We start from the raw sequence: 22,345 nt of genomic DNA, 5'->3' as shown, positions 1-22,345 counted from the left end.
AACACCAGATGCCAATTGTAGATCCTCTCACACCTGTGGTCACTGCAGCATCTGACTCCACTTTGTCCAAAAGGGATCTATTCCATTCAATTACACATGATCTAGATTAGACTGACAACAAGATACTGCACGGGACATAGCAGAGTTGGTGAAGTTGAGTGGTGATGAGTTTGCTATTTGGATGAATAAAGCAAGTAAAAAGTGTGTTAGATAAAAATTCATTTCAATTCGCTAATCGGGCTAATATGAATCAGGTGAATCGAGTTCTGCTTTTGGAAACTGGGTTAAGAAGGGGTGCACCGTTCCTGGAGGTACTGCAATACCAGGTCAATGCGTGGAGTGGACAGAGCAAGCTCTTTTTCCATCTCCCTGTTCTAAAAATCCATTTAATATATGGTCCCCAGATAGGGGACGTATCAGATATTAAACTGATAAGAACAGATACTACACTTGATCTTAGCCAAAAGGCCGAGAAGCGATAACCAGAATTGGTTTGGGCCTCGAGTGGCACCCTGGCCTATGCCGGACACATCTTAGGGAGAGAGAGCGAGAGGGAGACAAACCCACGCCTACACAAGACATTTTGTCACCCAAGCCAACCCTTGAAAAGGCTGCTTTGCAGAGCAAAAACAAGAAGAATGGTGCGTTTTGCAGCCGCCGCCCACTGCAATGAATCTGAATAACTCCTCCTTTAGGGCGCAAGCAACTCCCCTCCCCCTTGCAGTCTTTCCAATTCACGATACAAAAAGACGGACAGGACAGGTTGCCTGACTTTCCGTCACTGCCACCCTTTGCCATCCTTACCCGTAGAAAGCCCTTTCATCATCCCCAAACCCTAATCTTTTCCCTTTCCTTCCCAGCCCCCAAACCCTGCCCTCTGTACCTTTCTCACCACCCGCTTCCCTTCTCCTGTCATCCCCCTACCACCCGGGAAAAAAAGAGATTGCCCCCTCCTTCCACTAGCCCACCCTCCCACCCAAAGAACAACTTCTTCTGCGCAGCTTGTTTTCTAGGCAGCAGCGCTATTGTGATGTCATCGGGGGGCATTGTGACAAGCCGCCAGTGTTCCGTCTCTTCATGTTGTGCACTGTTCAAACCGAAAATACATCAACAGGCAGGCTACAGAAAAGCTTACTAACAAAGGTTAGAGAGGGGCTTTCTCAGAGGGCTTTTTACAGTTTGTCTATTCCCAATTAGCCGGTTTAGTATACTTAATGAAAGTACTAATTCTTTCATAGGCCGCCCATTCTTAGTATTTGACGTTCAGGTAACAACAGGTAACTTTATTTGGAGTGGAAGCAGAGAGATAACACCAGATGCCAATTGTAGATCCTCTCACACCTGTGGTCACTGCAGCATCTGACTCCACTTTGTCCAAAAGGGATCTATTCCATTCAATTACACATGATCTAGATTAGACTGACAACAAGATACTGCACGGGACATAGCAGAGTTGGTGAAGTTGAGTGGTGATGAGTTTGCTATTTGGATGAATAAAGCAAGTAAAAAGTGTGTTAGATAAAAATTCATTTCAATTCGCTAATCGGGCTAATATGAATCAGGTGAATCGAGTTCTGCTTTTGGAAACTGGGTTAAGAAGGGGTGCACCATTCCTGGAGGTACTGCAATACCAGGTCAATGCGTGGAGTGGACAGAGCAAGCTCTTTTTCCATCTCCCTGTTCTAAAAATCCATTTAATATATGGTCCCCAGATAGGGGACGTATCAGATATTAAACTGATAAGAACAGATACTACACTTGATCTTAGCCAAAAGGCCGAGAAGCGATAACCAGAATTGGTTTGGGCCTCGAGTGGCACCCTGGCCTATGCCGGACACATCTTAGGGAGAGAGAGCGAGAGGGAGACAAACCCACGCCTACACAAGACATTTTGTCACCCAAGCCAACCCTTGAAAAGGCTGCTTTGCAGAGCAAAAACAAGAAGAATGGTGCGTTTTGCAGCCGCCGCCCACTGCAATGAATCTGAATAACTCCTCCTTTAGGGCGCAAGCAACTCCCCTCCCCCTTGCAGTCTTTCCAATTCACGATACAAAAAGACGGACAGGACAGGTTGCCTGACTTTCCGTCACTGCCACCCTTTGCCATCCTTACCCGTAGAAAGCCCTTTCATCATCCCCAAACCCTAATCTTTTCCCTTTCCTTCCCAGCCCCCAAACCCTGCCCTCTGTACCTTTCTCACCACCCGCTTCCCTTCTCCTGTCATCCCCCTACCACCCGGGAAAAAAAGAGATTGCCCCCTCCTTCCACTAGCCCACCCTCCCACCCAAAGAACAACTTCTTCTGCGCAGCTTGTTTTCTAGGCAGCAGCGCTATTGTGATGTCATCGGGGGGCATTGTGACAAGCCGCCAGTGTTCCGTCTCTTCATGTTGTGCACTGTTCAAACCGAAAATACATCAACAGGCAGGCTACAGAAAAGCTTACTAACAAAGGTTAGAGAGGGGCTTTCTCAGAGGGCTTTTTACAGTTTGTCTATTCCCAATTAGCCGGTTTAGTATACTTAATGAAAGTACTAATTCTTTCATAGGCCGCCCATTCTTAGTATTTGACGTTCAGGTAACAACAGGTAACTTTATTTGGAGTGGAAGCAGAGAGATAACACCAGATGCCAATTGTAGATCCTCTCACACCTGTGGTCACTGCAGCATCTGACTCCACTTTGTCCAAAAGGGATCTATTCCATTCAATTACACATGATCTAGATTAGACTGACAACAAGATACTGCACGGGACATAGCAGAGTTGGTGAAGTTGAGTGGTGATGAGTTTGCTATTTGGATGAATAAAGCAAGTAAAAAGTGTGTTAGATAAAAATTCATTTCAATTCGCTAATCGGGCTAATATGAATCAGGTGAATCGAGTTCTGCTTTTGGAAACTGGGTTAAGAAGGGGTGCACCGTTCCTGGAGGTACTGCAATACCAGGTCAATGCGTGGAGTGGACAGAGCAAGCTCTTTTTCCATCTCCCTGTTCTAAAAATCCATTTAATATATGGTCCCCAGATAGGGGACGTATCAGATATTAAACTGATAAGAACAGATACTACACTTGATCTTAGCCAAAAGGCCGAGAAGCGATAACCAGAATTGGTTTGGGCCTCGAGTGGCACCCTGGCCTATGCCGGACACATCTTAGGGAGAGAGAGCGAGAGGGAGACAAACCCACGCCTACACAAGACATTTTGTCACCCAAGCCAACCCTTGAAAAGGCTGCTTTGCAGAGCAAAAACAAGAAGAATGGTGCGTTTTGCAGCCGCCGCCCACTGCAATGAATCTGAATAACTCCTCCTTTAGGGCGCAAGCAACTCCCCTCCCCCTTGCAGTCTTTCCAATTCACGATACAAAAAGACGGACAGGACAGGTTGCCTGACTTTCCGTCACTGCCACCCTTTGCCATCCTTACCCGTAGAAAGCCCTTTCATCATCCCCAAACCCTAATCTTTTCCCTTTCCTTCCCAGCCCCCAAACCCTGCCCTCTGTACCTTTCTCACCACCCGCTTCCCTTCTCCTGTCATCCCCCTACCACCCGGGAAAAAAAGAGATTGCCCCCTCCTTCCACTAGCCCACCCTCCCACCCAAAGAACAACTTCTTCTGCGCAGCTTGTTTTCTAGGCAGCAGCGCTATTGTGATGTCATCGGGGGGCATTGTGACAAGCCGCCAGTGTTCCGTCTCTTCATGTTGTGCACTGTTCAAACCGAAAATACATCAACAGGCAGGCTACAGAAAAGCTTACTAACAAAGGTTAGAGAGGGGCTTTCTCAGAGGGCTTTTTACAGTTTGTCTATTCCCAATTAGCCGGTTTAGTATACTTAATGAAAGTACTAATTCTTTCATAGGCCGCCCATTCTTAGTATTTGACGTTCAGGTAACAACAGGTAACTTTATTTGGAGTGGAAGCAGAGAGATAACACCAGATGCCAATTGTAGATCCTCTCACACCTGTGGTCACTGCAGCATCTGACTCCACTTTGTCCAAAAGGGATCTATTCCATTCAATTACACATGATCTAGATTAGACTGACAACAAGATACTGCACGGGACATAGCAGAGTTGGTGAAGTTGAGTGGTGATGAGTTTGCTATTTGGATGAATAAAGCAAGTAAAAAGTGTGTTAGATAAAAATTCATTTCAATTCGCTAATCGGGCTAATATGAATCAGGTGAATCGAGTTCTGCTTTTGGAAACTGGGTTAAGAAGGGGTGCACCGTTCCTGGAGGTACTGCAATACCAGGTCAATGCGTGGAGTGGACAGAGCAAGCTCTTTTTCCATCTCCCTGTTCTAAAAATCCATTTAATATATGGTCCCCAGATAGGGGACGTATCAGATATTAAACTGATAAGAACAGATTTTTTGATTTAACAGCATCTTTATTATCATGCACTACTCACAAAATGGTAACAAACCGTGTACAGTGCCGCAGCCCCGTACACACAGAAATATACAATCCTTCTTACATAGCCATAGAGTACGACGCACTAAACTATACATCACGCTCCTATGCTTATCCATAACACTCAAGCTGAAAGAAAAAGTTAGACAATAAATAACGACGAACCGGCGATTGGGGGATGGGGGTAGGGGAAAAGGGGGATAGGGTGGGGAAATCACAGGCCCGAAGCTTTATTGAAAGACGCACATAACGGGAAAAGGAGGGAGGGGGCATGGAAGAGGTCTAAACCTCCTCCTCGGCGCTGTCGTCCGGACTGTCCATGATGGAATAGTCTCTGAGCAGGCTGTGGATCAGCCTGCGGCAATCCTGGATAGACATCCTCTCCCTCTTCAAGATGAGCCGGTTCCTGGCGACCCAAATAGCGTCCTTAAAGCAGTTCATAAGGCGCCAAGCCTCCTGGATGGCTCCAACGGTGTGAGTCCCAGGGAAGAGTCCATAAAGTACGGAATGGTACGATAGGCTCCCTCTGGGGACGGAGTTCCTCAGGTCATCCTCCAGGGCAACCAACAGGCGCTGTGCGAAACGGCAGTCCCAAAAGGCGTGCAGCGATGTTTCCTCCACGAAGGGGCACCTTGGGCAGTACCGGGTTTTGCACAGGTTCCGGGCGTGCATGAATGACCGGACGGGCAGTCCGCCCTGTATCGCCATCCATGACAAGTCCTTGTGCCCGTTGGTCAATCCAGCCGATGACACGTTTGTCCAAACAGTCTCCAGTGTGTCGTGATGAAGTCCTGGAATGTTCTCCATTTCGTCCTTGGCTCTGATGAGTTTGTGGATAGTCTTTGGCTTCCACAAATCAGGCTTGAGTCCCTCCAGTTGGTGTTCCCTCACAAACCGAACCACGTCTCCGTAGAACCATGGCGCCGTCCAGTTGTAGGGGAAGGAGCTGTCCCACTTGTCCCAGCCTAACCGTCTCCAAAGGGGGAGCAGGAAGAAGCGAGACATGGACCCACCCGCGGAACCTCTCTTGACTCGCAGAGTTCGGCGAACGCAGTCACATACGAAGGAGGATCGCAGGAGGGTGGGGATATCGGGTACGCCCTTCCCACCCTTGCGAGGATCCTTGTACATGATGCTCCGCTTTACTCTGTCCATCTTGGATCCCCAGACAAAACGAAACACCGTCCTGGTAATGGCCCTGCACACGGTGGCAAGGGGGGGCCAGGCCTGGGCCGTGTACTGCAGCACGGGCAGTACCTCGTTACGCAGGACCAGTGCTTTGCCCTCACAGGTGAGGCGTCTGAGGCTCCACAGACCGATCCGTTGGGTGATCTTGGTCAAGCGTTCCTCCCAGGACTTGAGGGCTGCTCCTTCCTTCCCGAACCAGACTCCAAGAACCTTGATGAAATCCGGCTGGATGCTGAAAGGGAAGGGGGCGGAAGAGGCCGGCTGCCAGTCCCCGAAGAGCATGGCTTCCGACTTCCCGCAGTTGACTTTGGCTCCCGAAGCCCGTCCGAAGGTCTCACAGGTCTGGACGAGGGTGTCGACTGAGCGCCGGTCCGCGCAGAAGACGGTCACGTCGTCCATGTAGAGCGAGCACTTGACCTCGAAGCGTTCTGGTCCTGGTGCGGTGATCCCTCTGATCTCTCCATTCCGCCGGATAGCCTCTGCAAAGAGTTCTATAACACAAACAAAAAGAAGAGGTGACAGAGGACAGCCTTGTCTGACCCCTGAGAGGACCGGGAAGGGGTCAGTCTTCCAGCCGTTTACCAACACCGAGCTGTGAATATCAAAATACATTAGTTGGACATACAAGCAAAACATGTTACCCAAACCTAACCTGTGCAGAGCTTTGCCCAGGAACTCATGGGAAACACGGTCGAAGGCCTTTTCCTGATCCAACGAGATCAGGGCTGCGTGCACCCGGCGGGCTTTGATGTACTCGACCGTGTCCCGCATGAGAGCCAGGCTGTCTGCGATGCGACGTCCGGGGATGCCGCAGGTCTGATCCGGGTGGATGATCCGTCCGATAACAGTCTTCAATCTCGTTGCCATCGTCTTGGCCAGGATCTTGTAGTCGACGTTCAGAAGGGTGATGGGACGCCAATTCTTCAGGTCGCACCTCTCTCCTTTACGCTTGTACAGGATCGTGACCATTCCTTCCCTCAGAGATGGAGGCATTCTGCCCTCCACCACCATCTCCTCATACAGCCCTAACAGGTCCGGACAGATTAGGTCTCCCAGCGCTACATAGAGCTCTGCTGGGAGGCCGTCACTGCCCGGTGTCCTGCCAGAACTAAAGGATTTGGCGGCCGAGAGCAGCTCGTCCACCGTCAGAGGAACATCCATGGCCGCCGCGTCTGCAGGGTCAAGATGGTTAGTGATACCTGACAGGAACTTATCGGCGGCCTCGGGGTCAGTAGTCTTGCGGGCGTAGAGTTCGCTGTAGAAGTCGCTGACGACCTTCATCACGTTCTCTTTCCCGCGTCGCATGCTGCCACTCTCGTCTCGTAGTTCATTCATGGGCGTGTGACCGGCGTGGAGTTTCCTGAAAAAGAACGAGTTACATTTCTCACCCTTCTCCAGGTTCTCCACTTTGGAACGGAAGACAATTCGCTCGGACTCCTCCTCGAAGTGCCTTTTCAGGCTCCTCTTAGTCTCCTCCAGCTCCTCTCTCACGTCCCAGCCGCATCGAAGAAGGTCCTGCAGGGAACGCAGCTCACGCTGGAGTCTCCTGAAGTCCCTCCTCTTCAGACCCGCCTGTTGTTGACTCTTTGCCTGAAGGAAGAAACGGAACTCGAGTTTAACGTATTCCCACCAGTCAGAAACAGACTGGAAGCCCGCCTTGTAGGCCCGCCACGTGGAGTAGGCAGCTCTAAGCTCCTCCAGAATCTCACCCTTTTCCAGCAGAGAGCAGTTCAGCTTCCAGGAGCCCGGGCCAATGGGGAAGCCATGGCCCAGCACACCTTGAAAGTGAATGGCTCTGTGGTCAGAGAAGAAGCAGGGGACCATCGAGTGCCCACTCCGCCCAACCGCCCGAGAGGTAAACACAAAGTCAATCCTGGAACGCAGCGAGCCATCGGATCGGCACCATGAATAGTTCACGGATCCGTGTCCGATGGAGCCAACAACGTCCACAAGAGAGGCTTCGGTCACCATCTCAATGAGCAGTTTGGATGTGACGTCCAACTTGGCAGCCGTTCCAGAACTGCGTCCATCCTCCTCAATCGGGCAGTTGAAATCCCCGGCCATCACTACCGTCCTGGCGGTAGCGAGCTGAGGGCGCAGGGCTTGGAGGAGCTCCAGTCGATCGCTCTTCACAGGAGAAGCGTACACATTGATGAACCTGACAGGTTCTCCCGCCCAGGTGCCATCCACGAGCAGTAACCTGCCGCAGACGATTTCCTGAACAGAGTCCAATGTGAAGGCGCTTCCCCTGATCAGCACGGCGACCCCCGCGGACCTACAGTCGCCTCCGCCGGACCAGTAGGATGGGCCATGGGTCCACTCCCTGGCCAGATGGTTGAAGGACCTAGAGGAGGGAAGGGAGCATTCCTGCAGGAAAAATACATCACTAGACTGAGTGTTAAGGAACGCAAAAATTGTCTGACGTCGGAACTTGTCTCTGATGCTCCTAACATTAATGGAAAAGGTGTTAATGTTAGCAGTCATTGGAGGAAAGAGAAAGTTAGCGCAGGCGGTGTGCCTTAGTTACCACTCCGGTCGGGCGGTTCTTCCTCTTTGGCACCTGCTGGTAAGGGTATCTCCAGCAGACCCTCTTCTTCTAGCTGATCGAGCAGGGATGGTGCCTCAGTGGCTTCCGACTCCTCCATTTCTTCTTCGGCCACAAGGGACTCCACCATCTGCTCCAACACGTCCGGTTCTGGGAGGAGGCCATCCTCCTCTTCCTGGGGTGGATTGGGATCCACAATGAACAGCTTGGAAGGTTCTGCGACAGGACTATCTTCCACCTTCCTTTTCCTTTGGCCTGTACCTGAGGAGACAAGAGCTGGAAAATCCTCCTCGGTGAAAAGTGCAAGAGTGCTGAGGTCCTCTGCTCTCATGGTCTGGGGAGGGAGAGTGGGCTTTGGGGGGGGGGTGAGGAGACCAACTGAGGAGTAGGGAAATGAGGTGGAGGTAGTGGAATCCTCAGTAGGGTTGGCCGGGGGGGAGGGGTTTGGACAGGGGTGACAGGGGGGGGGACCAGGGAGGGGGCAACAGTTTTCTTACCCTTTTTCCTGGACTCCGTGGCTGCTGGGGCATCGGCTGGAGCCACGGTCGCCGGGTTCTTGGCCGCCTTGTCCTTGGCCTCTGTGGCCTTGGTCGTAGCTGCCTTGGTCGACGAAGCTGTGACTACCCGATACTGGGTCACCGCGGCAACCCTTGCCCAGGATTTCTCCCGCTGTGGGCAGTCCTTGTAAAGGTGGTCCGCCTGTCCACATAGGTTGCAAGTCTTCTTCTTTGGGCAGTCCTTGGAGCTGTGTCCCGTCACCCGGCAAACCCTGCAGGCGTCCTCCTTGCAGGTCTTCATCGAATGCCCTTTCCCGCCACATTTCCTGCAGTTGTGTGGCATGTCCGGGTAGTAGATGAGACCAAAGGAGTTTCCCAGAGAGAATGTCGGGGGCAGGTGCTGGAGACCATCCTCGGATGCTGGTTCCCTGTAGAGTCGAACGGTTACTGACCACTTACCCGTCCAGAATCCGTTGCCGTTAAGGATGTGGGATGGCTCCCTCACCACTGTGCAGAGACGTCCCAGGAACGTGGAGATGTCTCTTCCTGGGGTGTGCGGGTTCCGCATGGAGACCGTGATCCTCTTCTCATCCCTCTGTATAGGACAGGATCCTAAAAAAAAGAATGAAAAGGGGAGTCCGGCATCGCTGCGTTCATCGCCTCCCAGTATCTCCTGCAGGCATTCACCGTGGCAAAGGTTACCAGAAAAATGCCAGTCATGAAGGTCTGGACACTCAGGGTTTCCGCCCTGGAGAAGCCCTGATCCAGAATCATCTTCTTGCAGAACACGTCGCTGGACATGTCCGGCAACCTACCATCCACCGCCTTTAGCTTCAGGGCGACCGTCTGCCGCATCCAAGGCTCCAGGGTTGGAGCCTTTTCAGGCGGCGTCCGGGCTCCCTCCGGCTGGCTGGCGTCGGAGGTAGGGGCCTCTTGGGCCGAAGAAGCCTCTGGATGAGCCTTCCTGGAGGTCCCTGGGTCCTGAGCCTTCTTGGCTGCCTTCTCTGGCTTGCTTGCCATGGCTGGTTCCTGCTTGAGTTCCCGGAGCTGGATCTTGGATTCTTCTCCGGGTGTCTTCTCCCGCTGTGTTCCTCCTCGAAGTTCCTCTGGTCTCCCCAAGTCTTCTCCGAGCCTTCGTCTTCTTGCTTCTTTCTGCCAAGCTCTTCTTCCGTCCGATCTCCCTCTTCCGGTCTCGGCTGGGCTTCGGAGCTCGTCTCCCTGATCGTATCTCGTCAAGTGTAGCTAGCTCAGTTTGTTCTGATAAGAACAGATACTACACTTGATCTTAGCCAAAAGGCCGAGAAGCGATAACCAGAATTGGTTTGGGCCTCGAGTGGCACCCTGGCCTATGCCGGACACATCTTAGGGAGAGAGAGCGAGAGGGAGACAAACCCACGCCTACAGAAGACATTTTGTCACCCAAGCCAACCCTTGAAAAGGCTGCTTTGCAGAGCAAAAACAAGAAGAATGGTGCGTTTTGTAGCCGCCGCCCCCCACTGCAATGAATCTGAATAACTCCTCCTTTAGGGCGCAAGCAACTCCCCTCCCCCTTGCAGTCTTTCCAATTCACGATACAAAAAGACGGACAGGACAGGTTGCCTGACTTTCCGTCACTGCCACCCTTTGCCATCCTTACCCGTAGAAAGCCCTTTCATCATCCCCAAACCCTAATCTTTTCCCTTTCCTTCCCAGCCCCCAAACCCTGCCCTCTGTACCTTTCTCACCACCCGCTTCCCTTCTCCTGTCATCCCCCTACCACCCGGGAAAAAAAGAGATTGCCCCCTCCTTCCACTAGCCCACCCTCCCACCCAAAGAACAACTTCTTCTGCGCAGCTTGTTTTCTAGGCAGCAGCGCTATTGTGATGTCATCGGGGGGCATTGTGACAAGCCGCCAGTGTTCCGTCTCTTCATGTTGTGCACTGTTCAAACCGAAAATACATCAACAGGCAGGCTACAGAAAAGCTTACTAACAAAGGTTAGAGAGGGGCTTTCTCAGAGGGCTTTTTACAGTTTGTCTATTCCCAATTAGCCGGTTTAGTATACTTAATGAAAGTACTAATTCTTTCATAGGCCGCCCATTCTTAGTATTTGACGTTCAGGTAACAACAGGTAACTTTATTTGGAGTGGAAGCAGAGAGATAACACCAGATGCCAATTGTAGATCCTCTCACACCTGTGGTCACTGCAGCATCTGACTCCACTTTGTCCAAAAGGGATCTATTCCATTCAATTACACATGATCTAGATTAGACTGACAACAAGATACTGCACGGGACATAGCAGAGTTGGTGAAGTTGAGTGGTGATGAGTTTGCTATTTGGATGAATAAAGCAAGTAAAAAGTGTGTTAGATAAAAATTCATTTCAATTCGCTAATCGGGCTAATATGAATCAGGTGAATCGAGTTCTGCTTTTGGAAACTGGGTTAAGAAGGGGTGCACCGTTCCTGGAGGTACTGCAATACCAGGTCAATGCGTGGAGTGGACAGAGCAAGCTCTTTTTCCATCTCCCTGTTCTAAAAATCCATTTAATATATGGTCCCCAGATAGGGGACGTATCAGATATTAAACTGATAAGAACAGATACTACACTTGATCTTAGCCAAAAGGCCGAGAAGCGATAACCAGAATTGGTTTGGGCCTCGAGTGGCACCCTGGCCTATGCCGGACACATCTTAGGGAGAGAGAGCGAGAGGGAGACAAACCCACGCCTACACAAGACATTTTGTCACCCAAGCCAACCCTTGAAAAGGCTGCTTTGCAGAGCAAAAACAAGAAGAATGGTGCGTTTTGCAGCCGCCGCCCACTGCAATGAATCTGAATAACTCCTCCTTTAGGGCGCAAGCAACTCCCCTCCCCCTTGCAGTCTTTCCAATTCACGATACAAAAAGACGGACAGGACAGGTTGCCTGACTTTCCGTCACTGCCACCCTTTGCCATCCTTACCCGTAGAAAGCCCTTTCATCATCCCCAAACCCTAATCTTTTCCCTTTCCTTCCCAGCCCCCAAACCCTGCCCTCTGTACCTTTCTCACCACCCGCTTCCCTTCTCCTGTCATCCCCCTACCACCCGGGAAAAAAAGAGATTGCCCCCTCCTTCCACTAGCCCACCCTCCCACCCAAAGAACAACTTCTTCTGCGCAGCTTGTTTTCTAGGCAGCAGCGCTATTGTGATGTCATCGGGGGGCATTGTGACAAGCCGCCAGTGTTCCGTCTCTTCATGTTGTGCACTGTTCAAACCGAAAATACATCAACAGGCAGGCTACAGAAAAGCTTACTAACAAAGGTTAGAGAGGGGCTTTCTCAGAGGGCTTTTTACAGTTTGTCTATTCCCAATTAGCCGGTTTAGTATACTTAATGAAAGTACTAATTCTTTCATAGGCCGCCCATTCTTAGTATTTGACGTTCAGGTAACAACAGGTAACTTTATTTGGAGTGGAAGCAGAGAGATAACACCAGATGCCAATTGTAGATCCTCTCACACCTGTGGTCACTGCAGCATCTGACTCCACTTTGTCCAAAAGGGATCTATTCCATTCAATTACACATGATCTAGATTAGACTGACAACAAGATACTGCACGGGACATAGCAGAGTTGGTGAAGTTGAGTGGTGATGAGTTTGCTATTTGGATGAATAAAGCAAGTAAAAAGTGTGTTAGATAAAAATTCATTTCAATTCGCTAATCGGGCTAATATGAATCAGGTGAATCGAGTTCTGCTTTTGGAAACTGGGTTAAGAAGGGGTGCACCGTTCCTGGAGGTACTGCAATACCAGGTCAATGCGTGGAGTGGACAGAGCAAGCTCTTTTTCCATCTCCCTGTTCTAAAAATCCATTTAATATATGGTCCCCAGATAGGGGACGTATCAGATATTAAACTGATAAGAACAGATACTACACTTGATCTTAGCCAAAAGGCCGAGAAGCGATAACCAGAATTGGTTTGGGCCTCGAGTGGCACCCTGGCCTATGCCGGACACATCTTAGGGAGAGAGAGCGAGAGGGAGACAAACCCACGCCTACACAAGACATTTTGTCACCCAAGCCAACCCTTGAAAAGGCTGCTTTGCAGAGCAAAAACAAGAAGAATGGTGCGTTTTGCAGCCGCCGCCCACTGCAATGAATCTGAATAACTCCTCCTTTAGGGCGCAAGCAACTCCCCTCCCCCTTGCAGTCTTTCCAATTCACGATACAAAAAGACGGACAGGACAGGTTGCCTGACTTTCCGTCACTGCCACCCTTTGCCATCCTTACCCGTAGAAAGCCCTTTCATCATCCCCAAACCCTAATCTTTTCCCTTTCCTTCCCAGCCCCCAAACCCTGCCCTCTGTACCTTTCTCACCACCCGCTTCCCTTCTCCTGTCATCCCCCTACCACCCGGGAAAAAAAGAGATTGCCCCCTCCTTCCACTAGCCCACCCTCCCACCCAAAGAACAACTTCTTCTGCGCAGCTTGTTTTCTAGGCAGCAGCGCTATTGTGATGTCATCGGGGGGCATTGTGACAAGCCGCCAGTGTTCCGTCTCTTCATGTTGTGCACTGTTCAAACCGAAAATACATCAACAGGCAGGCTACAGAAAAGCTTACTAACAAAGGTTAGAGAGGGGCTTTCTCAGAGGGCTTTTTACAGTTTGTCTATTCCCAATTAGCCGGTTTAGTATACTTAATGAAAGTACTAATTCTTTCATAGGCCGCCCATTCTTAGTATTTGACGTTCAGGTAACAACAGGTAACTTTATTTGGAGTGGAAGCAGAGAGATAACACCAGATGCCAATTGTAGATCCTCTCACACCTGTGGTCACTGCAGCATCTGACTCCACTTTGTCCAAAAGGGATCTATTCCATTCAATTACACATGATCTAGATTAGACTGACAACAAGATACTGCACGGGACATAGCAGAGTTGGTGAAGTTGAGTGGTGATGAGTTTGCTATTTGGATGAATAAAGCAAGTAAAAAGTGTGTTAGATAAAAATTCATTTCAATTCGCTAATCGGGCTAATATGAATCAGGTGAATCGAGTTCTGCTTTTGGAAACTGGGTTAAGAAGGGGTGCACCGTTCCTGGAGGTACTGCAATACCAGGTCAATGCGTGGAGTGGACAGAGCAAGCTCTTTTTCCATCTCCCTGTTCTAAAAATCCATTTAATATATGGTCCCCAGATAGGGGACGTATCAGATATTAAACTGATAAGAACAGATTTTTGATTTAATGAAGCTTTCCAAAGCACCGCAAAAAATGCATGACCGAAGTCACACCAAAAACAGTGCAAAGGCTAGGATTCGTGTGGACCCCTCCGTGAGGAGAGGGTCCCCAAAAATCAACCCCGTCCCTCCGAGCCAGAAGGCCACAGCAAGGGTCAGGGATCTTCGGTGCTCCCCCAAGCCGAAGCCTGGTTGAGCCTTGTCGTTGCTCCCAGCGTCCACCCAGGCATCTTACCCAAGTGGAGTAGAGAGCTACTAGTTGTTGGTTTCGCAGCCGAAACTGCCCGGACCGTCAACCGGTGTTGGTTTCTCAGCCCAAGGCTAACAGGACCTCCAACCGGGTGTTGGTTTCTCAGCCGAAGCTGACCCGGACCTCCAACCGGGTGTTGGTTTCTCAGCCGAAGCTGACCCAGACCTCCAACCGGGTGTTGGTTTCTCAGCCGAAGCTGACCCGGACCTCCAACCGGGTGTTGGTTTCTCAGCCCAAAGCTGAACGGACCTCCGACCATGATTATAAAAATTTCCCTTCCTAGCCAGAAGGCCGGGATAGAGCAATATGCTCAGAAAGTATGAAAGGGCAAGGTACGGTGTGCTACAGAGCCCAAGGCTCGCCGGGGTCCCAAGCCAGCAAGCTCAGACTCACTCCAGGGTCGTCAGTCCTGGGGCACATTGCACCATAGCCCCCACACTTACTCAGTCTAATAGCCTCGATCCTGGTAGGGCCATGTTTTCCTCTAGATGAATATACTATACATCAAGAGTACTAGCAAGCGCAACCTTCCAGTGTGCATTGCATCTGCCGAGCCTCACAGATACTACACTTGATCTTAGCCAAAAGGCCGAGAAGCGATAACCAGAATTGGTTTGGGCCTCGAGTGGCACCCTGGCCTATGCCGGACACATCTTAGGGAGAGAGAGCGAGAGGGAGACAAACCCACGCCTACACAAGACATTTTGTCACCCAAGCCAACCCTTGAAAAGGCTGCTTTGCAGAGCAAAAACAAGAAGAATGGTGCGTTTTGCAGCCGCCGCCCACTGCAATGAATCTGAATAACTCCTCCTTTAGGGCGCAAGCAACTCCCCTCCCCCTTGCAGTCTTTCCAATTCACGATACAAAAAGACGGACAGGACAGGTTGCCTGACTTTCCGTCACTGCCACCCTTTGCCATCCTTACCCGTAGAAAGCCCTTTCATCATCCCCAAACCCTAATCTTTTCCCTTTCCTTCCCAGCCCCCAAACCCTGCCCTCTGTACCTTTCTCACCACCCGCTTCCCTTCTCCTGTCATCCCCCTACCACCCGGGAAAAAAAGAGATTGCCCCCTCCTTCCACTAGCCCACCCTCCCACCCAAAGAACAACTTCTTCTGCGCAGCTTGTTTTCTAGGCAGCAGCGCTATTGTGATGTCATCGGGGGGCATTGTGACAAGCCGCCAGTGTTCCGTCTCTTCATGTTGTGCACTGTTCAAACCGAAAATACATCAACAGGCAGGCTACAGAAAAGCTTACTAACAAAGGTTAGAGAGGGGCTTTCTCAGAGGGCTTTTTACAGTTTGTCTATTCCCAATTAGCCGGTTTAGTATACTTAATGAAAGTACTAATTCTTTCATAGGCCGCCCATTCTTAGTATTTGACGTTCAGGTAACAACAGGTAACTTTATTTGGAGTGGAAGCAGAGAGATAACACCAGATGCCAATTGTAGATCCTCTCACACCTGTGGTCACTGCAGCATCTGACTCCACTTTGTCCAAAAGGGATCTATTCCATTCAATTACACATGATCTAGATTAGACTGACAACAAGATACTGCACGGGACATAGCAGAGTTGGTGAAGTTGAGTGGTGATGAGTTTGCTATTTGGATGAATAAAGCAAGTAAAAAGTGTGTTAGATAAAAATTCATTTCAATTCGCTAATCGGGCTAATATGAATCAGGTGAATCGAGTTCTGCTTTTGGAAACTGGGTTAAGAAGGGGTGCACCGTTCCTGGAGGTACTGCAATACCAGGTCAATGCGTGGAGTGGACAGAGCAAGCTCTTTTTCCATCTCCCTGTTCTAAAAATCCATTTAATATATGGTCCCCAGATAGGGGACGTATCAGATATTAAACTGATAAGAACAGATACTACACTTGATCTTAGCCAAAAGGCCGAGAAGCGATAACCAGAATTGGTTTGGGCCTCGAGTGGCATCCTGGCCTATGCCGGACACATCTTAGGGAGAGAGAGCGAGAGGGAGACAAACCCACGCCTACACAAGACATTTTGTCACCCAAGCCAACCCTTGAAAAGGCTGCTTTGCAGAGCAAAAACAAGAAGAATGGTGCGTTTTGCAGCCGCCGCCCACTGCAATGAATCTGAATAACTCCTCCTTTAGGGCGCAAGCAACTCCCCTCCCCCTTGCAGTCTTTCCAATTCACGATACAAAAAGACGGACAGGACAGGTTGCCTGACTTTCCGTCACTGCCACCCTTTGCCATCCTTACCCGTAGAAAGCCCTTTCATCATCCCCAAACCCTAATCTTTTCCCTTTCCTTCCCAGCCCCCAAACCCTGCCCTCTGTACCTTTCTCACCACCCGCTTCCCTTCTCCTGTCATCCCCCTACCACCCGGGAAAAAAAGAGATTGCCCCCTCCTTCCACTAGCCCACCCTCCCACCCAAAGAACAACTTCTTCTGCGCAGCTTGTTTTCTAGGCAGCAGCGCTATTGTGATGTCATCGGGGGGCATTGTGACAAGCCGCCAGTGTTCCGTCTCTTCATGTTGTGCACTGTTCAAACCGAAAATACATCAACAGGCAGGCTACAGAAAAGCTTACTAACAAAGGTTAGAGAGGGGCTTTCTCAGAGGGCTTTTTACAGTTTGTCTATTCCCAATTAGCCGGTTTAGTATACTTAATGAAAGTACTAATTCTTTCATAGGCCGCCCATTCTTAGTATTTGACGTTCAGGTAACAACAGGTAACTTTATTTGGAGTGGAAGCAGAGAGATAACACCAGATGCCAATTGTAGATCCTCTCACACCTGTGGTCACTGCAGCATCTGACTCCACTTTGTCCAAAAGGGATCTATTCCATTCAATTACACATGATCTAGATTAGACTGACAACAAGATACTGCACGGGACATAGCAGAGTTGGTGAAGTTGAGTGGTGATGAGTTTGCTATTTGGATGAATAAAGCAAGTAAAAAGTGTGTTAGATAAAAATTCATTTCAATTCGCTAATCGGGCTAATATGAATCAGGTGAATCGAGTTCTGCTTTTGGAAACTGGGTTAAGAAGGGGTGCACCGTTCCTGGAGGTACTGCAATACCAGGTCAATGCGTGGAGTGGACAGAGCAAGCTCTTTTTCCATCTCCCTGTTCTAAAAATCCATTTAATATATGGTCCCCAGATAGGGGACGTATCAGATATTAAACTGATAAGAACAGATTTTTTTTTTTTTTTTTTTTTTTTTTTGAAGGATGAGTTAGAAAATAATAAAGTGACCGCCTCTCGTTGCCCAGGTAACTGTCCGTCACAAGAGGGCTATGACATCCTACGATGCACACTCCCCCAAGGCCAGCAGTTGTGCAATACCCTGGCACCTTTCAGCACCAACCAAGGTAGTACCCTCCCAAACTACACTTGATCTTAGCCAAAAGGCCGAGAAGCGATAACCAGCATTGGTTTGGGCCTCGAGTGGCACCCTGGCCTATGCCGGACACATCTTAGGGAGAGAGAGCGAGAGGGAGACAAACCCACGCCTACACAAGACATTTTGTCACCCAAGCCAACCCTTGAAAAGGCTGCTTTGCAGAGCAAAAACAAGAAGAATGGTGCGTTTTGCAGCCGCCGCCCACTGCAATGAATCTGAATAACTCCTCCTTTAGGGCGCAAGCAACTCCCCTCCCCCTTGCAGTCTTTCCAATTCACGATACAAAAAGACGGACAGGACAGGTTGCCTGACTTTCCGTCACTGCCACCCTTTGCCATCCTTACCCGTAGAAAGCCCTTTCATCATCCCCAAACCCTAATCTTTTCCCTTTCCTTCCCAGCCCCCAAACCCTGCCCTCTGTACCTTTCTCACCACCCGCTTCCCTTCTCCTGTCATCCCCCTACCACCCGGGAAAAAAAGAGATTGCCCCCTCCTTCCACTAGCCCACCCTCCCACCCAAAGAACAACTTCTTCTGCGCAGCTTGTTTTCTAGGCAGCAGCGCTATTGTGATGTCATCGGGGGGCATTGTGACAAGCCGCCAGTGTTCCGTCTCTTCATGTTGTGCACTGTTCAAACCGAAAATACATCAACAGGCAGGCTACAGAAAAGCTTACTAACAAAGGTTAGAGAGGGGCTTTCTCAGAGGGCTTTTTACAGTTTGTCTATTCCCAATTAGCCGGTTTAGTATACTTAATGAAAGTACTAATTCTTTCATAGGCCGCCCATTCTTAGTATTTGACGTTCAGGTAACAACAGGTAACTTTATTTGGAGTGGAAGCAGAGAGATAACACCAGATGCCAATTGTAGATCCTCTCACACCTGTGGTCACTGCAGCATCTGACTCCACTTTGTCCAAAAGGGATCTATTCCATTCAATTACACATGATCTAGATTAGACTGACAACAAGATACTGCACGGGACATAGCAGAGTTGGTGAAGTTGAGTGGTGATGAGTTTGCTATTTGGATGAATAAAGCAAGTAAAAAGTGTGTTAGATAAAAATTCATTTCAATTCGCTAATCGGGCTAATATGAATCAGGTGAATCGAGTTCTGCTTTTGGAAACTGGGTTAAGAAGGGGTGCACCGTTCCTGGAGGTACTGCAATACCAGGTCAATGCGTGGAGTGGACAGAGCAAGCTCTTTTTCCATCTCCCTGTTCTAAAAATCCATTTAATATATGGTCCCCAGATAGGGGACGTATCAGATATTAAACTGATAAGAACAGATACTACACTTGATCTTAGCCAAAAGGCCGAGAAGCGATAACCAGAATTGGTTTGGGCCTCGAGTGGCACCCTGGCCTATGCCGGACACATCTTAGGGAGAGAGAGCGAGAGGGAGACAAACCCACGCCTACACAAGACATTTTGTCACCCAAGCCAACCCTTGAAAAGGCTGCTTTGCAGAGCAAAAACAAGAAGAATGGTGCGTTTTGCAGCCGCCGCCCACTGCAATGAATCTGAATAACTCCTCCTTTAGGGCGCAAGCAACTCCCCTCCCCCTTGCAGTCTTTCCAATTCACGATACAAAAAGACGGACAGGACAGGTTGCCTGACTTTCCGTCACTGCCACCCTTTGCCATCCTTACCCGTAGAAAGCCCTTTCATCATCCCCAAACCCTAATCTTTTCCCTTTCCTTCCCAGCCCCCAAACCCTGCCCTCTGTACCTTTCTCACCACCCGCTTCCCTTCTCCTGTCATCCCCCTACCACCCGGGAAAAAAAGAGATTGCCCCCTCCTTCCACTAGCCCACCCTCCCACCCAAAGAACAACTTCTTCTGCGCAGCTTGTTTTCTAGGCAGCAGCGCTATTGTGATGTCATCGGGGGGCATTGTGACAAGCCGCCAGTGTTCCGTCTCTTCATGTTGTGCACTGTTCAAACCGAAAATACATCAACAGGCAGGCTACAGAAAAGCTTACTAACAAAGGTTAGAGAGGGGCTTTCTCAGAGGGCTTTTTACAGTTTGTCTATTCCCAATTAGCCGGTTTAGTATACTTAATGAAAGTACTAATTCTTTCATAGGCCGCCCATTCTTAGTATTTGACGTTCAGGTAACAACAGGTAACTTTATTTGGAGTGGAAGCAGAGAGATAACACCAGATGCCAATTGTAGATCCTCTCACACCTGTGGTCACTGCAGCATCTGACTCCACTTTGTCCAAAAGGGATCTATTCCATTCAATTACACATGATCTAGATTAGACTGACAACAAGATACTGCACGGGACATAGCAGAGTTGGTGAAGTTGAGTGGTGATGAGTTTGCTATTTGGATGAATAAAGCAAGTAAAAAGTGTGTTAGATAAAAATTCATTTCAATTCGCTAATCGGGCTAATATGAATCAGGTGAATCGAGTTCTGCTTTTGGAAACTGGGTTAAGAAGGGGTGCACCGTTCCTGGAGGTACTGCAATACCAGGTCAATGCGTGGAGTGGACAGAGCAAGCTCTTTTTCCATCTCCCTGTTCTAAAAATCCATTTAATATATGGTCCCCAGATAGGGGACGTATCAGATATTAAACTGCTAAGAACAGATACTACACTTGATCTTAGCCAAAAGGCCGAGAAGCGATAACCAGAATTGGTTTGGGCCTCGAGTGGCACCCTGGCCTATGCCGGACACATCTTAGGGAGAGAGAGCGAGAGGGAGACAAACCCACGCCTACACAAGACATTTTGTCACCCAAGCCAACCCTTGAAAAGGCTGCTTTGCAGAGCAAAAACAAGAAGAATGGTGCGTTTTGCAGCCGCCGCCCACTGCAATGAATCTGAATAACTCCTCCTTTAGGGCGCAAGCAACTCCCCTCCCCCTTGCAGTCTTTCCAATTCACGATACAAAAAGACGGACAGGACAGGTTGCCTGACTTTCCGTCACTGCCACCCTTTGCCATCCTTACCCGTAGAAAGCCCTTTCATCATCCCCAAACCCTAATCTTTTCCCTTTCCTTCCCAGCCCCCAAACCCTGCCCTCTGTACCTTTCTCACCACCCGCTTCCCTTCTCCTGTCATCCCCCTACCACCCGGGAAAAAAAGAGATTGCCCCCTCCTTCCACTAGCCCACCCTCCCACCCAAAGAACAACTTCTTCTGCGCAGCTTGTTTTCTAGGCAGCAGCGCTATTGTGATGTCATCGGGGGGCATTGTGACAAGCCGCCAGTGTTCCGTCTCTTCATGTTGTGCACTGTTCAAACCGAAAATACATCAACAGGCAGGCTACAGAAAAGCTTACTAACAAAGGTTAGAGAGGGGCTTTCTCAGAGGGCTTTTTACAGTTTGTCTATTCCCAATTAGCCGGTTTAGTATACTTAATGAAAGTACTAATTCTTTCATAGGCCGCCCATTCTTAGTATTTGACGTTCAGGTAACAACATGTAACTTTATTTGGAGTGGAAGCAGAGAGATAACACCAGATGCCAATTGTAGATCCTCTCACACCTGTGGTCACTGCAGCATCTGACTCCACTTTGTCCAAAAGGGATCTATTCCATTCAATTACACATGATCTAGATTAGACTGACAACAAGATACTGCACGGGACATAGCAGAGTTGGTGAAGTTGAGTGGTGATGAGTTTGCTATTTGGATGAATAAAGCAAGTAAAAAGTGTGTTAGATAAAAATTCATTTCAATTCGCTAATCGGGCTAATATGAATCAGGTGAATCGAGTTCTGCTTTTGGAAACTGGGTTAAGAAGGGGTGCACCGTTCCTGGAGGTACTGCAATACCAGGTCAATGCGTGGAGTGGACAGAGCAAGCTCTTTTTCCATCTCCCTGTTCTAAAAATCCATTTAATATATGGTCCCCAGATAGGGGACGTATCAGATATTAAACTGATAAGAACAGATACTACACTTGATCTTAGCCAAAAGGCCGAGAAGCGATAACCAGAATTGGTTTGGGCCTCGAGTGGCACCCTGGCCTATGCCGGACACATCTTAGGGAGAGAGAGCGAGAGGGAGACAAACCCACGCCTACACAAGACATTTTGTCACCCAAGCCAACCCTTGAAAAGGCTGCTTTGCAGAGCAAAAACAAGAAGAATGGTGCGTTTTGCAGCCGCCGCCCACTGCAATGAATCTGAATAACTCCTCCTTTAGGGCGCAAGCAACTCCCCTCCCCCTTGCAGTCTTTCCAATTCACGATACAAAAAGACGGACAGGACAGGTTGCCTGACTTTCCGTCACTGCCACCCTTTGCCATCCTTACCCGTAGAAAGCCCTTTCATCATCCCCAAACCCTAATCTTTTCCCTTTCCTTCCCAGCCCCCAAACCCTGCCCTCTGTACCTTTCTCACCACCCGCTTCCCTTCTCCTGTCATCCCCCTACCACCCGGGAAAAAAAGAGATTGCCCCCTCCTTCCACTAGCCCACCCTCCCACCCAAAGAACAACTTCTTCTGCGCAGCTTGTTTTCTAGGCAGCAGCGCTATTGTGATGTCATCGGGGGGCATTGTGACAAGCCGCCAGTGTTCCGTCTCTTCATGTTGTGCACTGTTCAAACCGAAAATACATCAACAGGCAGGCTACAGAAAAGCTTACTAACAAAGGTTAGAGAGGGGCTTTCTCAGAGGGCTTTTTACAGTTTGTCTATTCCCAATTAGCCGGTTTAGTATACTTAATGAAAGTACTAATTCTTTCATAGGCCGCCCATTCTTAGTATTTGACGTTCAGGTAACAACAGGTAACTTTATTTGGAGTGGAAGCAGAGAGATAACACCAGATGCCAATTGTAGATCCTCTCACACCTGTGGTCACTGCAGCATCTGACTCCACTTTGTCCAAAAGGGATCTATTCCATTCAATTACACA

At 49.3% G+C, this 22,345-nt stretch overlaps 10 non-coding genes and 4 pseudogenes across 10 annotated transcripts; all 14 read right to left on the bottom strand.

Moving 5' to 3' along the window:
- Nucleotides 1-289: 289 nt before the first annotated feature.
- On the bottom strand, nucleotides 290-480 carry LOC142268182 (U2 spliceosomal RNA). The gene has a single exon (XR_012733942.1). It is a non-coding gene; the product is annotated as a U2 spliceosomal RNA (small nuclear RNA).
- Nucleotides 481-1,597: 1,117 nt separating this feature from the next.
- LOC142268129 (U2 spliceosomal RNA) lies at nucleotides 1,598-1,788 on the bottom strand. The gene has a single exon (XR_012733903.1). It is a non-coding gene; the product is annotated as a U2 spliceosomal RNA (small nuclear RNA).
- Nucleotides 1,789-2,905: 1,117 nt separating this feature from the next.
- On the bottom strand, nucleotides 2,906-3,096 carry LOC142268181 (U2 spliceosomal RNA). Its single transcript, XR_012733941.1, has one exon. It is a non-coding gene; the product is annotated as a U2 spliceosomal RNA (small nuclear RNA).
- Nucleotides 3,097-4,213: 1,117 nt separating this feature from the next.
- On the bottom strand, nucleotides 4,214-4,418 carry LOC142268145 (U2 spliceosomal RNA; annotated as a pseudogene).
- A 5,441-nt stretch (nucleotides 4,419-9,859) lies between these two features.
- Nucleotides 9,860-9,949, bottom strand: LOC142268158 (U2 spliceosomal RNA; annotated as a pseudogene).
- A 1,120-nt stretch (nucleotides 9,950-11,069) lies between these two features.
- Nucleotides 11,070-11,260, bottom strand: LOC142268180 (U2 spliceosomal RNA). The gene has a single exon (XR_012733940.1). It is a non-coding gene; the product is annotated as a U2 spliceosomal RNA (small nuclear RNA).
- A 1,117-nt stretch (nucleotides 11,261-12,377) lies between these two features.
- Nucleotides 12,378-12,568, bottom strand: LOC142268178 (U2 spliceosomal RNA). The gene has a single exon (XR_012733939.1). It is a non-coding gene; the product is annotated as a U2 spliceosomal RNA (small nuclear RNA).
- Nucleotides 12,569-13,685: 1,117 nt separating this feature from the next.
- Nucleotides 13,686-13,878, bottom strand: LOC142268142 (U2 spliceosomal RNA). Its single transcript, XR_012733915.1, has one exon. It is a non-coding gene; the product is annotated as a U2 spliceosomal RNA (small nuclear RNA).
- Nucleotides 13,879-14,566: 688 nt separating this feature from the next.
- On the bottom strand, nucleotides 14,567-14,693 carry LOC142268160 (U2 spliceosomal RNA; annotated as a pseudogene).
- Nucleotides 14,694-15,810: 1,117 nt separating this feature from the next.
- On the bottom strand, nucleotides 15,811-16,001 carry LOC142268177 (U2 spliceosomal RNA). Its single transcript, XR_012733938.1, has one exon. It is a non-coding gene; the product is annotated as a U2 spliceosomal RNA (small nuclear RNA).
- A 1,117-nt stretch (nucleotides 16,002-17,118) lies between these two features.
- LOC142268154 (U2 spliceosomal RNA) lies at nucleotides 17,119-17,320 on the bottom strand (annotated as a pseudogene).
- Nucleotides 17,321-18,613: 1,293 nt separating this feature from the next.
- LOC142268176 (U2 spliceosomal RNA) lies at nucleotides 18,614-18,804 on the bottom strand. Its single transcript, XR_012733937.1, has one exon. It is a non-coding gene; the product is annotated as a U2 spliceosomal RNA (small nuclear RNA).
- A 1,117-nt stretch (nucleotides 18,805-19,921) lies between these two features.
- LOC142268138 (U2 spliceosomal RNA) lies at nucleotides 19,922-20,112 on the bottom strand. Its single transcript, XR_012733911.1, has one exon. It is a non-coding gene; the product is annotated as a U2 spliceosomal RNA (small nuclear RNA).
- A 1,117-nt stretch (nucleotides 20,113-21,229) lies between these two features.
- On the bottom strand, nucleotides 21,230-21,420 carry LOC142268175 (U2 spliceosomal RNA). The gene has a single exon (XR_012733936.1). It is a non-coding gene; the product is annotated as a U2 spliceosomal RNA (small nuclear RNA).
- Nucleotides 21,421-22,345: the final 925 nt, after the last annotated feature.

The sequence above is a fragment of the Anomaloglossus baeobatrachus genome, unplaced genomic scaffold (genome assembly GCF_048569485.1).
Source record: "Anomaloglossus baeobatrachus isolate aAnoBae1 unplaced genomic scaffold, aAnoBae1.hap1 Scaffold_2992, whole genome shotgun sequence".
In the NCBI taxonomy this organism is placed as follows: domain Eukaryota; kingdom Metazoa; phylum Chordata; class Amphibia; order Anura; family Aromobatidae; genus Anomaloglossus; species Anomaloglossus baeobatrachus.
The sequence above is the reverse complement of the archived record's forward strand: the minus strand, read 5'-3'. Positions and strand labels throughout refer to the sequence as shown.